At 40.8% G+C, this 14,429-nt stretch overlaps 1 protein-coding gene across 1 annotated transcript in view; it reads left to right on the top strand.

The window, feature by feature from the left end:
- The first annotated feature begins 995 nt into the window (after positions 1-995).
- LOC114249647 (neural/ectodermal development factor IMP-L2) overlaps positions 996-14,429 on the top strand; it is a 90,629-nt gene continuing 77,195 nt past the window's right edge. Inside the window, exon 1 of the mRNA XM_089737977.1 lies at positions 996-1,315. The gene's annotated coding sequence lies outside the window, so the exon portion shown is untranslated. The remainder of the gene's footprint in view (positions 1,316-14,429) is intronic.

A 14,429-nucleotide genomic window follows, 5' to 3' on the forward strand; every position in this document is an offset into this window, starting at 1 on the left:
ACGGCCGATCTGACCTTTACTGCCGGGATGCAGTAATGTGACCTAATACCAGAAGGTCAGTGAGCTCATTCTTTTTTTATTTTTTATTGCTTAGATGGATTGTTAAGTGGTTACCGGAGCCCATAGACATCTAGAACGTAAATGCCGTCACCCACCTTGAGATATGGGTTCTAAGGTCTCAGTATAGTTACAACGGCTGCCCCACCCTTCAGACCGAAACGCATTACTGCTTCACGGCAGAAATAGGCGGAGCGGTGGTACCTACCCGTGCGGACATACAAGACGTCCTACCACCAGTATATAATTCGTCCATGTATGCAAGAAACAGTCATATGTGTATACCAATTACGTAAGAAATAATTTTGTTTTACCAAAATTGCCTTCATGCATGCCTTCGCGGCTTGATATAGACACAGGCTAAACTTCGTATGTACTACTTTTTATTATTTATCATAAATATGTCGGCTTCCACATATTGTGTGTTTAAAGAAATGCTTTAATTTTCATGAATCTTCAACAAAATACGGCTTTAACTTAGATTTCTCGCGGCGTCCGGTGTGCGCCCAGTATCCTTATCAATTCGCCTGTACCTATTGCTTTGGCGTAAGTCCACAATTTTCAATCACTAAGATGACTAAAGACCTAACTGTCGAAAGCGAATTGTATTAGATCAGAGAAAATTACTTAAAAAAAACTCATTACTAAACGTTAATTGTATAAACTATAACGCAATCCGATCACGCGTTTTTCTTACGAAATCACTAGCGGGTCAACGACCTCGGAATTCATAAAATACAATTACAAATAAATAAATTATTAAATTAATTTCTTTAGAGTCAGCGTCCTAATTCGAATAATGCTAAATCAATGAAAAATTTTTCAATCGATAAATACGCAATTACTTTAATATTTAGTATCGTCAATATTTTAAAATATAAGTGTTCGCTACCACTATTCTTACTGATAAAGTACGTGACAGTCCGAGTTCTTCGCATTCGTGAGTAAGCAGGCGCGAATATTACACGTCTTTTTTAAACTATTCCTTACATCGATAACTTTCGGTCGTGGTGACGCGCAACCCTATCGAACGATCCGGATCGCACACGTGCATTCGAATTTCAAATTTGTGTTCTAATTTTTGGAAAGCGTGTAGCTGTCCGCCATTTAAATTCGTAACAAAAATATTATGAACAGTATTTCATTAATGCTAAATTCGTCTCGTTGTTCGGTAAAGTAATTTTTTTTACATACCTACGTAAAATCTTTACGGTAAATATCGTAGCCGGCGAGATTTCGTCACCGGAAGGCGCTTTAGGTGAGTTGCATTTTGTTTTATTTTAAATGTGTACTTTACGTTTTAAATTTTTAATTATTATGTAAATTTTATAGGGAAGGCTATCTCGGCGTTTTGCCACTAAAATCTTTTGCAGGTTCTATCTTTTAGAACTATGGTTGAGAATTTTATGCGTTGCAAGACAACAATACGTGAAGTTTTGGACGTGCGCATTCTGCTCCAAATTATTAATCTCATACGACCAACAATAAATCAGCATGACAATTAAATGTTCCGTCCGTTCGTATTGCGAATAGTAAAATACTTTAGAACACGCTTTGCTGTTCAATGATAATTTTTTAACGAAATCGGGCTAACGTTTTCATCTTTGAACGCAATGTACTTTAAAATAACTTTAGGTGACGCGGGAGTTTTAGACAGAAACATCCGCTTTTCATTATAAGAAATAAAACAATTTTCTTTTACGATAAATAGTGCTGGAAATTCGATCATAATCATTGACACTTCAAGACAAGGCAATGCCTTTTGGGCATTTTCTCTTTTAACTTAGTTCCCTGACATGACAGCTTACTAGGGTTGACAAAATTTTTGGCTTCGATAATTAATTATATATTTTTTACGGGGTAGGTATTTTGCAACACGTTGTATGTAGGTATTAGGATAACCTAATCGATATACAGTCAAACCTGGATAAGCGAGAACTGGATAAGTGAGAAAACTCTATAAGTGAGAGTAATAGCCAGGACCCGTCATTTTAAGCTCCCAAAATCTCTATTAGCGAGAAACAGAAACCTGTGTAAGAGAGAGTCGTTTTTCTCTCATGGACCTCCGTAAGTGAGAGTGCTACTTATCTATACCTCTATAAGCGACAGTCGAGCTTTATTTATTTATATTATTTAGGAGGAACAAATGACAAAACAAATCACAAATTTAACATCTGCTATTTTATGACTCATTCTTAACTTTCGTGGAACTTCCTACCATTGTTTTTGTATTTTTTTCTCGTCAATATTGAACCTATTCGATTTCGTGGAACTAAATAAAATTGTTATTTTATCGCATTCTTTTCGACTGGACACGTGTGCCTGTGTACCTTCGTCCTGTTTGTCGGCCTTACTCAGTTTATCGTTAATCAATTGCGAAGGAAAGTTCTGTTCTGCATCATGTCAAAACGGAAAATTAAAGTACTGTCATTAAGTGATAAACTTAAAATAGTGAATGCGTTTGAATCCGGAAAATCGCGAAATGAAATTCAGAGGGAGCATTAGCGAGAAACTCGGGTTAGTGAGAAACCTCTATAAGCGAGAATGAGATTTTGCTCCCTTGAACTCTCGCTTATCCAGGTTTGACTGTATTTAAAAATGAATTGCTGTTCGTTAGTCTCGCTAAAACTCGAGAACGGCTGGACCGATTTGACTAATTTTGGTCTTGAATTATTTGTGGAAGTCGAGGGTAGGTTTAAAAGGTAGATAAATATGAGAATTCTCGGAATTAAATAAAGTTTAGGTCTTTTATCTATCGATTGAGGCACTACGAAGTCTGCCGGGTCAGCTAGTACCTAATAAATAACTAAAATAATAATAAAATACCTAAACCTTCATAAGAAGATTGTTTCTCGTTTACGGTAGGGTAGTTTGTTCTTTTCGTGTGTTTAATGACTGGCCCCCAGAATACCATCGTAGTTAAAAAGCGGTTAAGCATTTAAAATAACCGCGGCAGTTTGCGGCAGTTCGTCGACAGGTCATAGGTGATATCGGCCGTGGGTTGTAAGGTCTGACTCAATGACGTCACTCGAAACATCGTCTCGTCCAATATAATTAAGGATATCAAAGGGCCACTGTACAAGACACCTTCCCTGTGATTCGCATGGGTCTATTAGGATTAACCAAAGTATTGTATATTATTACTCGAATATCTATAATCCAGGCCTACCTAAAGTGGTAGGCTTGAGAGTCTATTCCAGCGTAACCAAGTGAGTAGGTGAGCTCACGGGACTAAAAAACCTGACGACGCTGCTAGCACGAACCCTAGCAAGACCAGTGCTTCGCAGAATCTACCACCGGATCGGAAACGCTACCCACTGAGAAGAGCCGGCGAGAAGCTCAGTGGGCTGTGTCTGTGTGACTTCCATTTCCTGATTTCTTCCACAATCCACTATCCACGCCACCTATTGATGATCCACATAAAACTACATGTGCGTCAATAATAAAAAAAAATAATGATAATTAAAACTAAAAATGGCGATAAAAAACCCCCGATTCCGCTGTAAAAACAACAATTTTGTGTATAGTATTTAGCAAGCCATGTAGAAAAATCTCGAGAGTGTAAACACACAATAATGTTATCCTTTTCTCTGTCCCAATAGCTTTTTTTTCCTACCTATGCTGATAGCCTTGAGAGGCTATTTCAGCTTCACCCTAACGTGTGTAGATGAGCTCACGGGGCTAAGGGATTTTATGACCTGGTAACTGAGACCTTTAAGTCATGTCTTATTTTAATTTATATTCATATTTTTATAAAAAATGATATTAAGGAGTGAAATGAAATGAAGATGATTAATCTACTGGGATGAAATTAAATGAAATGAAATGGGATGAAATATAATCTCAGTAAAATGGTGGTCATTGAGCCAAACCCGAGTGTTGCTACCACTAGCCCTAGCAAGAGCAGTGCTTCGCAGAATCTACCACCGGATCGAAAACGCGACTCACTGAGAAGATCCGGCGAGAAACTCAGTGCGCTGTCCCAATAGCATTAAAACAAATAACAAATAGTTTCCTTCGGCAGTCGGAGTAGACATGACATCTACGAACCTTCAAATCAGTCTCAACTTCATTTTATTAGATTAAGCGCCGCGGCTATTGAATTAGTCGCCCACTAAGCGCCATTTCGGTTACAGGAGCGCACTGGCCGCAGTCCGCTTCGGACCGGTCGCTTTGGTCATGACTATTGCAATGCAATTAACACCAACATTTTTACTGGTGGTAAGACCTCTTGTGAGTCCGCGCGGATAGGTACCACCACCCTGCCTATTTCTGCCGTGAAGCAGTAATGCGTTTCGGTTTGAAGGGTGGGACAGTCGTTGTAACTATACTTGAGACCTTAGAAGTAATTAATATCTCAAGGTGGGTGGCGCATTTACGTTGTAGATATCTATGGGCTCCATGGTAACCATTTAACACCAGGTGGGCTGTGAGCTCGTCCACCCATCTAAGCAATAAAAAAAAAAGTGTGCTTAGTGCGAGTTATTTAACGTTCTCGATAGCGTAAAAGTTAACTGAAAATTGTTAGGTCTTCTTCGGAGGTGTTCGGGCAGCTTTTACCAAATCCCAACCCTCCTGGCTGAGCTTTTGCTCGCCGACCTGTCCTGATGAAACTGGAAAGGCCTCCGGGCCACCAGTAATCATTCCTTCATAAAAAAAACCTACGGACTCACAGCAAAGCACTTCTTAGTAACGCGGCTTGCATAGAAAGCCTCCTTGATAATTGCGTTAAGGTTTTCAAAATAAATCGACATTGCTCTTCATATTCGTAGAACCGGGTGGGGTCCGCCAACGTCACGAGTCCTTCTTAATAACAAACCGAAGTAATAACACGTTATTGTTTCAAGAATTTCAGTTTTAGCGAGAGCGCAACGAATGCTGAAGGTAGTTTACGGGTGACCCGCATTAGCGGAGCTTTAATTGTGCGTTCATTGCGTGCCGAGCCAAAGCATTTTTTTTTATTCGGAGCTTAGTAAACTTGTATTATTATCGCTTCTAAATGCATCTTTGTGCTCGAAAAGGTTCTAATGCGTGTACTAAATGTATTTATTAACAACTAATTGTACTTGTCCGCTTCGCTGGGCATTTAAAATTAACATCATTATTTCTCACCCCCACTAAGATTCTCATCACTAACGCCCCCGCAACTGGTGTAGGGACTCCAACATTCATATAAATATTAGCCTATCCATTAAGTACATGTATTTTCTACATCGATACCAAGTTTCAAGTCAATCGGATGCATGGTTCAGTAGTTATAACGGAACATCCGTAAAAACCACTGTAGATTTATATATTAGTATAGATTAAAAACCAATTCCACCGGTTCGGCACAAAATGGAAACTCTAGTAAGGACTTCCTGTTTAGATTAAAAAAAAATATTATGCAATTTTTAATTCAATTATCTTATCTGTATTAATCGATGAGCTGATAACTCTGTGTAATCTATATATGTATAAAAGTCGATGTGTGTATGTACACATAATCCCTATCTACTATATACGCCGGAAAGGTCGGACCGATTTCTATGAAATTTTTAGAATGTCTTCAAAGCTGCGTAGCAAGTGAAATCGATGTTGTTAAAGTCAAATGGAAGATCGGCAGCAAAGCTGACTGCGTCTGCTATTTAATTTAAATAATAAATGTAAGGTTTTAACACGCTTTTATTGGATTGATATGTATGTGTGTTTGTTTGTAGGCAACGAAATCTTTCAATATACCTACTTAATCTTCAGCAAACTCACGACGATAATTAAAAAAGAATTGAATAAATAATTACAGAAACAATGGATTACTATGGACAAAAAAATCATTTTTTCTTATCTATACTGTTAGCTTTGAGAGGCTATATCAGCGCTATCCTAGCGTGTAGGTGAGGTCACGGGGCTCAAACCTGACGACGTTGCTCACACTAACCCTAGCAAGAGCAGTGCTTCGCAGAATCTATCACCGGATCGGAAATGTGACTCACTAACAAGATCCGACGAGAAATAAAAAAGATAAAAAACACACCCTATATTTATACAATTTCCGAATAATAAATAACATTAGGAGCTTCGATGAGTTTCTCGCCTCTGATCTTCTCAGCGGGTCGCGATTCCGATCAAGTAGTAGATGCATTCACTAAGCAGCTACTCTTGAGCTAATAGGTCTCTTTCGGAGGCGCTCGGGCGGCTATTAGCATATCCCACCCCTCGTAGCTGATCTCGTAGCTGCTTACTTGCAAACTCCAAAGACCTCCGAGCCACCAGTATCCTTCCTTGCTAAAAAACACACATTAGGACCGTCGGTCTACCGAGAAATTCCACCCGCTCTCTGAGAAACTCAGCGGACTGATGCATGGGTTAGGATGAAATGATCTCTGGAAACGATAGTTAACCGCAGAGACTAGTAGGAAGCTAGAAGCTAGTAGAGGCTAGCAGGAATGTCTCAAAAGATTCCCTTGAAACGTACCTTACTCTTGAGAGTGCGGACGAGCAAAATGAATACAGATTTGTTTCTACTACACACTCAATTTACCCTATAAAAAATTAGCTTTCACATTCAACGCTCCAAGCTAAGATGTCCTGCAGTGTAAGTGACATATGACAGTAAAAAGTACATTAACGCTTCGAATGACAGCATTTTTGGATAGATGTTATCAGCCCAGCGGTTTGGTCAATCTCCGTTGTCGTATCACTCTTGTCGGAGCGTTGGTGGTCGTCATTCTGTATCATTGCTGTGGGCAGATGTTATACGCCACGAGCCATCGCCACTTCTCCCGGTTTCTGGTGAGTCTGGTACACTCATGCAAACAACCGCCCACTGCCGACTTGACCTGGTCGATCCTTCGCATGGGCAACCTTCCACGCGGTCTGGCGCCTTCTACTTTGCCCTGAACGTCAAGGCGCTTTATGGAGTCATTTCTGGTCTGGTCAATAGCCACTCTAAAATTGGGCTTAGAACTACTTTAGAATTGTGAACATTTGGCATCTCCATGCATGTAGATTTATAAACATATTTCGACGATAACAAACTAGGACCCGTCGTATCCAATTCAGAATCACTATACAATCAATCGGCGATACGATTAATTGTTTTCAGTAGATACTAGCTGTACCCGTCCGCTTCGCTGGGCATTTAAAATTCACATTATTATTTCTCACCCCCACAAAAATTCTCATCATTAACGCCCCCGCAACTGGTGTAGGGAGTCCAACACTCATATAAATATTAGCCTATCCATTAAGTACATGTATTTTCTACATGGATACCAAGTTTCAAATCAATCGGATGCATTATTCATTTTTTTAATTTTTTATTTTTTATCCCTTTAATATGGTCATGATATTAGATCTATAAAACAAAAAAATCATTAAATTCCACTGAGCTTCTGGCCGGATCGTCTCAGTGGGTCGCGTTTCCGATCCGGTGGTAGATTCTGCGAATTTACAGCTCTTGCTAGGGTTCATGTTAGCAACGTCATCAGGTTTGAGCTCGTGAGCTCGCCTACTAATTCGGCGAATCTAGAATAACCCCTCGAAGTTACTAGAATAGGTAAGAAAAAAAAATGCGTGTACAAATTTTCAAGTTAATCAGAGTCTTCGAAGTCGGTGAAATATACGCTGAAATATTCCGTCACTCAGAGATACAGGTCAAGATATTCGATGCGTATTAAAAAAACGTTTTAACAAATTACAAGGCATCGTGTGTCATATTAACGTGGTTGGTTTGATTAAACATTTTGATGTCACCCTATCTAATCGGGGGCCTACGGATTTTTCATTCTGCCTTGCCTTTATTTTAATTGGGCTTCTTATCGGAAGGTCAGAGTTCAAATATTTTATCACACACACACACACATACACACAGGCCATCGCTAATCCTGTATTGTGTGATTAATGATTAAATTATGATCGCGGGTGACCTCATTTTTTTTTTTTATTGTTCCCTCTGACGTCACGGATTTCGATAAAGTTTTATGTACGAAATTCAAATTATTTTCGATCGAAATATTATTTCAGTCATCTTCTTGCCACGTATAGTTTTTGGTTAAATTGAGAATAGATTAAATGAAGACAAAATAATAAAGTCGTCATGGCCTAAAGGATAAGACGTTCGTGTTGAAGCGATGACCGGTGTTCGAATCCCGCAGGCGGGTACCAATTTTTCTAATGAGATACGCACTCAACAAAATTAAATGTTCACAATTGAGTTCCACGGTGCAGGATTAACATCGTGTAATAAAAATCAAACCCGCAAAATTATAATTTGCGTAATTATTGGTGGTAGGACGTCTTGTGAGTCCGCGCGGATAGGTACCACCACTCAGTCTATTTCTGCCGTGAAGCAGTAATGCGTTTCGGTTCGAAGGGTGGGGCAGCCGTTGTAACTATACTGAGACCTTAGAAGGTGGGTGGCGCATTTACGTCGCAGATGTCTATGGGCTCCAGTAACCAGTTCACACCAGGTGGGCTGTGAGCTCGTCCACTCATCTATGCAATAAAATAAAAAAATCCGACTTTTCGTGAACATTAATGTGACGCAGCTCAAAATTGTCGCAACTTCGTCATTGAATGGTAAGTAGCCGGTAACCCCGCCAGTACAATTACGCGTTGCGTCTCAAATTTTTTTTGTGCTTTTATTGATGTGAGAAAAATACGTTCTTCACAATTCGATATGCGCAGTTGGACGCGTGTTGTAAGTGGACTGCGAAGCTGGGCCACGAAATCTATACTAATATATAAATCTACAGTGTTTTTTTACGTATGTTCCGTTATAACTACTGAACCGTGCATCAGATTGACTTGAAACTTGGTATCCATTTAGAAAATACATGTACTTAATGGATAGGCCAGTGATTCTGAACCTTTTTTTTGTTGCGGCACATATTTAACGATTTCAAAATTTGGCGGCACACAAAGAAAAAGATAAAAATTATTAACTTACTACCGAATCACATACATTTGCCAATTTTAGCGAATGAAAAGGTGCAGTAACTACTATGCAACACCTTGTGAATCCCAACTATCACTAAAACAACACGTTTTGTACGCAGAAGTAGCAAGTGTGCGTCGACTTGAGACATATTCCTATTGCTATGCACGCCGCTTCATCATAATTTGGCACTAAGAAAAACCGCGTTGCAAAGCAAATAATAAAATATTTTTTTTTTTGTGGTTTTAAATATATATTTATGTTAAAAATATTTTTCTTTTTAAATGATATAATTTAATAATATTAACATTATTATATATTTGCAAAATTTGGCGGCACAGTTTTCAAAATTTGGCGGCACACAAAAGTGCCGCGGCACAGTGGTTGAGAATCACTGGGATAGGCTAATATTTATATGAGTGTTGGACTCCCTAATAATAATGACAATAAATAATAATGTTAATTTTAAATGCGGAGCGAAGCGGGCGAATACGGCTAGTTTTTTTATAATTAAAGTTTATTTAATTTGAAGAAAACACGGAGAACGGACGATAATGCGCAGTTTAGTGTAGTCAAACGTATCACGGCCTGTCTATATCTGGATCCGTATCTATTTATGTACAGAGACTGTTGACTGGTTGTAGGACATTTTGTGAATCCGCGCGGGTAGGTACCACCGCCCTGCGTATTTCTGCCGTAAAGCAATAATGCGTTTCGGTTTGAATGATGGGGCAGCCGTTGTAACTATACTGAGACCTTTGAACTTATATCTCAAGACGGGTGGCGCATTTACGTTATAGATGTTTATGGGCTCCAGTAACCACTTAACACCAGATGACTTGTGAGCTTGTCGTTTGAAGATTGTACGAAGCTAGATAAATCACGCAAGAAAAATACTATGTAAGCTTTGATTTATGAGGTCGCGTTCGAAGACGGACTGTTTGAGTATCCGCTCGTTTTCCGCCCGCTCGGTTAGTGGCCACACCAGCCAACCGCGTACGCCATACGCGGTCAGTACCGGAAGGTTTTATGTCACGCATTATGGGACGTGAGAAGCGACTGTTGATAAGATTTGATTAATCAATGTATTCGTTGGCTAGCAGGTGAGACGCCCGGCGTAATCGTATCGAGTGATAAGCCAATATCGGTTTGTATCTATCTACCAAAATTATTTATTTGTCGTGGATAACGACTTAAGTAATATTAATACATTGTTTTGATTATTACTCTTATTTTAAATGATAAAACGTTTTTGGTAAATATCACAAAAATGTAGGGTAGACGCCGTAACGCCAGTGTATAAAATGGCGGTATGTCAACAGTCAGTCAGTCAGTCCGTCCGTCAGTCCGTAAGTCTCAGTCAGTCAGTCAGTCTCAGTCAGTCTGTCAGTCAGAACGAAACTGTCGGTTTTCAATAATTATTGTTCAAAAGGCTTTATTGACTTTTATTGCAATAAACCACCGATTGCGAATGATGACGGAACTGCCGCTTAGCCATCCCCGGCGCCGCCATATTTATTATGAACTAGCTGACTCGGCAGACTTCGTAGTACCTCGATCAGTAAATTAAAGACCTAAATTAACAAAAGGAATCGGTCCGACGGGGGACACATCAAAGGAGAAACAAAATTGTTATTTTCATTTAATTCCGGGCATTTTCATATTTATCTACCTTTTAAACCTTCTCTGGACTAACACAAATAATTCAAGGCCAAAATTTGCCAAATCGGTCCAGCCGTTCTCGAGTTTTAGCGAGACTAACGAACAGCAATTCATCTATATCTATACTAATATTATAAAGAGGAAAGATTTGTTTGTTTGTTTGTTTCGAATAGGCTCCGAAACTACTGGACCGATTTGAAAAATTCTTTTTCCATTAGAAGCCGTCATTGTCCCTGATGAACATAGGCTACTTTTTTTTAATTTTTTTTTATTTTATTTTTTTGGTTTCATGTGTGTTTTAATGTTTCCGAAGCGAAGCGAGGGCGGGTCGCTAGTTTTTATATATATAGATTGATAGATTATGTTTTGCGTGTGAAATAGGCAGGGTGGTGGTATTTACCCTTGCGGACTCACAAGACGTCCTACTACCAGTAAAAACATGCGCGCGGAAATAAAAAACCTAATTTAAACAATAAAATTGACCGTAATAAATCATGTGCCTTCCCGTGATTGGCTAAATACGCGCATTTCACTGATTTTGTACACGTCCTAACAAACTAAATGCGGTCGCAACGCAATCCATAGCTATCTACCAAACTCTAGAAAGATTCTTAACAAGCTCGGTAAGCCTAATATTCTGAAGAAAAATCTTCATGTTCTCATCAAATTGCCAAACGTTCAAAACTCAAAATACGTCATTCCGATTGTATAATAAGAAGCCTGAGCTGACTTAGCGAGACGATTCCGGAAAACAGTGGCGCGACATCAATTTCTGTATAAATGTAATTGAATATTCATTACAGCTAACTTCTGTTGCGAAATGTTAATGTCAGCGAAATATATAAATCGGCGTAAATACTCAAGGTACAGGTCGTGTTTCCGAACCGGTGGTAGATTCTGCGAAGCACTCCTCTTGCTAGGGTTAGCAACGTCACCATGTTAAAGCCCCGTGAGCTACCCTACTCGGCATAGCTCTCTAGGTTACCAGTTTAGGCAGGGGAAAAAAACAGGATGCGCCCTGTATCGTTAGCCACTAAAATAACAACCATCCTGATAAATTCTGCCGGTTTTTTTGGAGTTTTGCACAGAGGCTCTTTTGCTTTTGGGAGGGCGTGCTTGGACTAAGTGAGCAGGGATTTGGTCTGAAAACTCAAAGGCAGCCGTTTCGGAAATGCTCTCACCACGCGTTCCCCCCTTCTGACTGACCACTTGTTCGCCGACATGACCTTGTGAAACTGGAAAGGCCTCCGGGCCATCAGTAAGCCCTCAATCATAAAAAAGAACCACGCGTTCCAGTAGGGGGCGGGAAAGATGGTATAAATGTCGCAATAAGACCGATATCTTCATTCTCTGCATAGCTACAACGGCTGCCCTACCCTTCAAACCGAAACGCATTACTGCTTCACGGCAGAAATGGTTGAAGTCGTCGTGGCCTAACGGATAAGACGTCCGGTGCATTCGTGTTGAGCGATGCACCGGTGTTCGAATCTCAGGCGGGTACCAATTTTTCTAATGAAATATGTACTCAACAAATGTTCACGATTTACTTCCACGATGAAGGAATAACATCGTGTAATAAAAATGAAACCCGCAAAATTATAATTTGCGTAATTACTGGTGGTAGGACCTCTTGTGAGTCCGCGCGGGTAGGTACCACCCGCGCGGTTCAATTGAACTTCAATTAAGTTTAACGCATTCAAATGGCTGAAGTTTTTATTTATTTATTACCATACTTTTTTCCAAATTTTAAGCTTTCAATGGTTCACCTGTAAATTTGCAAAAGTGTCACTTAAACCAAATAGTCTTTCACCCCTCAATATAGGTACATATTTTAGAATCATTATTGGTATATTAACAACTGACATTGACATGCCTGTTGTTTACAACCTTCGAATTCTGATTTCGTGATGTTTACTGTTCGATATTATGTTTTCAAAATAATATCTACGTATATAAATACAATTAAACAATGTTGCGTACTCACGTCATGATGACGTACATAATGACCTTAGAATATATTTAACAATAGGGATGCATCCATATTTGTAGAAGCAATTGTTTAGTATTTTATTTAATTTTAATTTCTAAAATGATAGCACAGCTAAAAACATATGCCCGTTCAGTGTCTTACGCTCACTTACACTCACTGATGCTCACACTCATTATACACAGAGGGTTTTTATTTATTTATTGCTTAGATGTTTGGACGAGTCCACAGCTCACCTGGTATTAAGTGGCTACTGGAGCCTATAGATATCTATGACTTTTTTTTTTTTTATCCCTACCTATGCTGATAGCCTTGAGAGGCTATTTCAGCTTCACCCTAACGTTTGTAGGTGAGCTCGCGGGGCTCAACCGGAGAGTTGCTAACACTGACCCTAGCAAGAGCAGTGCTTCGCAGAATCTACCACCGGATCGGAAACGCGACCCACTGAGAAGATCCGGCGAGAAACTCAGTGGGCTGTGTCTATGGGTTAGTTCGCTCGTCGAGCCCTTCGTCGCAAGCGACGGGTTCGACAAGGACGGTGACCGGTGCTTGTGGTGCCTAAGAGCACCGTTAATGGATCAGGAGGATCCGTAATGACGTGCTTTGGGCGACGTCGACGGTTTACCATTCGGTCTACTGGGTCGGGTATGTAATTTCCAGCGGCTACGATGAGAGGGTTCTCATGTCGTGCCGCCTTCTCAAAATGGCGCAGCGATGCCGACTGTAGATACTTACTGACAGAGTCAAGCTCCAGGTCATCGTGGAGATCCACGTTCCTCAGGAACCATGGTGCTCCGACGGCTATCCTGCAGAATCGGGATTGAATAACCTGAAGGGGCTTCAAGTTGGTGCGGGCTGCGTGAGCGAACACTACGCTTGCATACGTCATAACGGGGCGTATGCAAGTTTTGTAGAGAGTTACCTTATTACGGAGGGACAGTTTGCTTCGCTTGCAAAGCATAGGGTAGAGACGTCCTAATATGAAGGCGGCACGGTCGCGTACCGTTTTAATATGGGGACGGAATGTCATCCCTCTGTCGAGGGTGACGCCTAGGTATTTGACCTGCGAGGCCCACGGTATGGGCTGGCCAAAGAGAGTGACGGGGCTAACGGCGGAGGTGTTTGCGAGCCTATTAGGGAGTGGGATGCTCGAAGTGGTATTCGGAGGGCGACCCCTTTTGAAGAGCACCGCTGTGCTTTTCGTGGGGTTGATGTCGATGCGCCACTTCCGGAACCACTGTCCCATGGTGGCTACTGCGATCTGGAGTCGCCGATGAAGCAGCGACATCTTCCTACACGAGTAGTAGATAGCCGTGTCATCGGCGAAGAGCGCTAGATGGGTCTCCGGAGACCGGGGTATATCATTGATATACAAACTAAATAATAACGGGGAGAGCGCGGAGCCTTGCGGGACTCCGGCAGTCAGTTGACGGGGACGAGAACGAGTTCCCTCCACTCGATATCGAAACGAACGGTTCGACAAGAAGTCTCGTATGATGAGCACGAGTCTGTCTGGCACTCCCATGTTGTACAGTTTGTAAATTAAACCGTTGTGCCAGACTTTGTCGAACGCCTTCGCGATGTCGAAGAAGAGGGCGCCGGTCGGGATTTGTTTACGCCTATTTAGTCCTATCAGGATGTGCTCCGTGAGGCGGTGCACTTGTTGTACGCACGAGTGTTTAGAGCGGAATCCGAACTGTTCGTCTATGAGAATTTTGTTCGCGGTAACAAAATCCCAGAGGCGTTTCCTAAGGAGCCGTTCGTAAATTTTTCCTATCGTCGGGAGGAGACTAATCGGACGGTAAC

This window comes from Bombyx mandarina, chromosome 24 (assembly GCF_030267445.1).
Source record: "Bombyx mandarina strain Sakado chromosome 24, ASM3026744v2".
Lineage (NCBI taxonomy): Eukaryota > Metazoa > Arthropoda > Insecta > Lepidoptera > Bombycidae > Bombyx > Bombyx mandarina.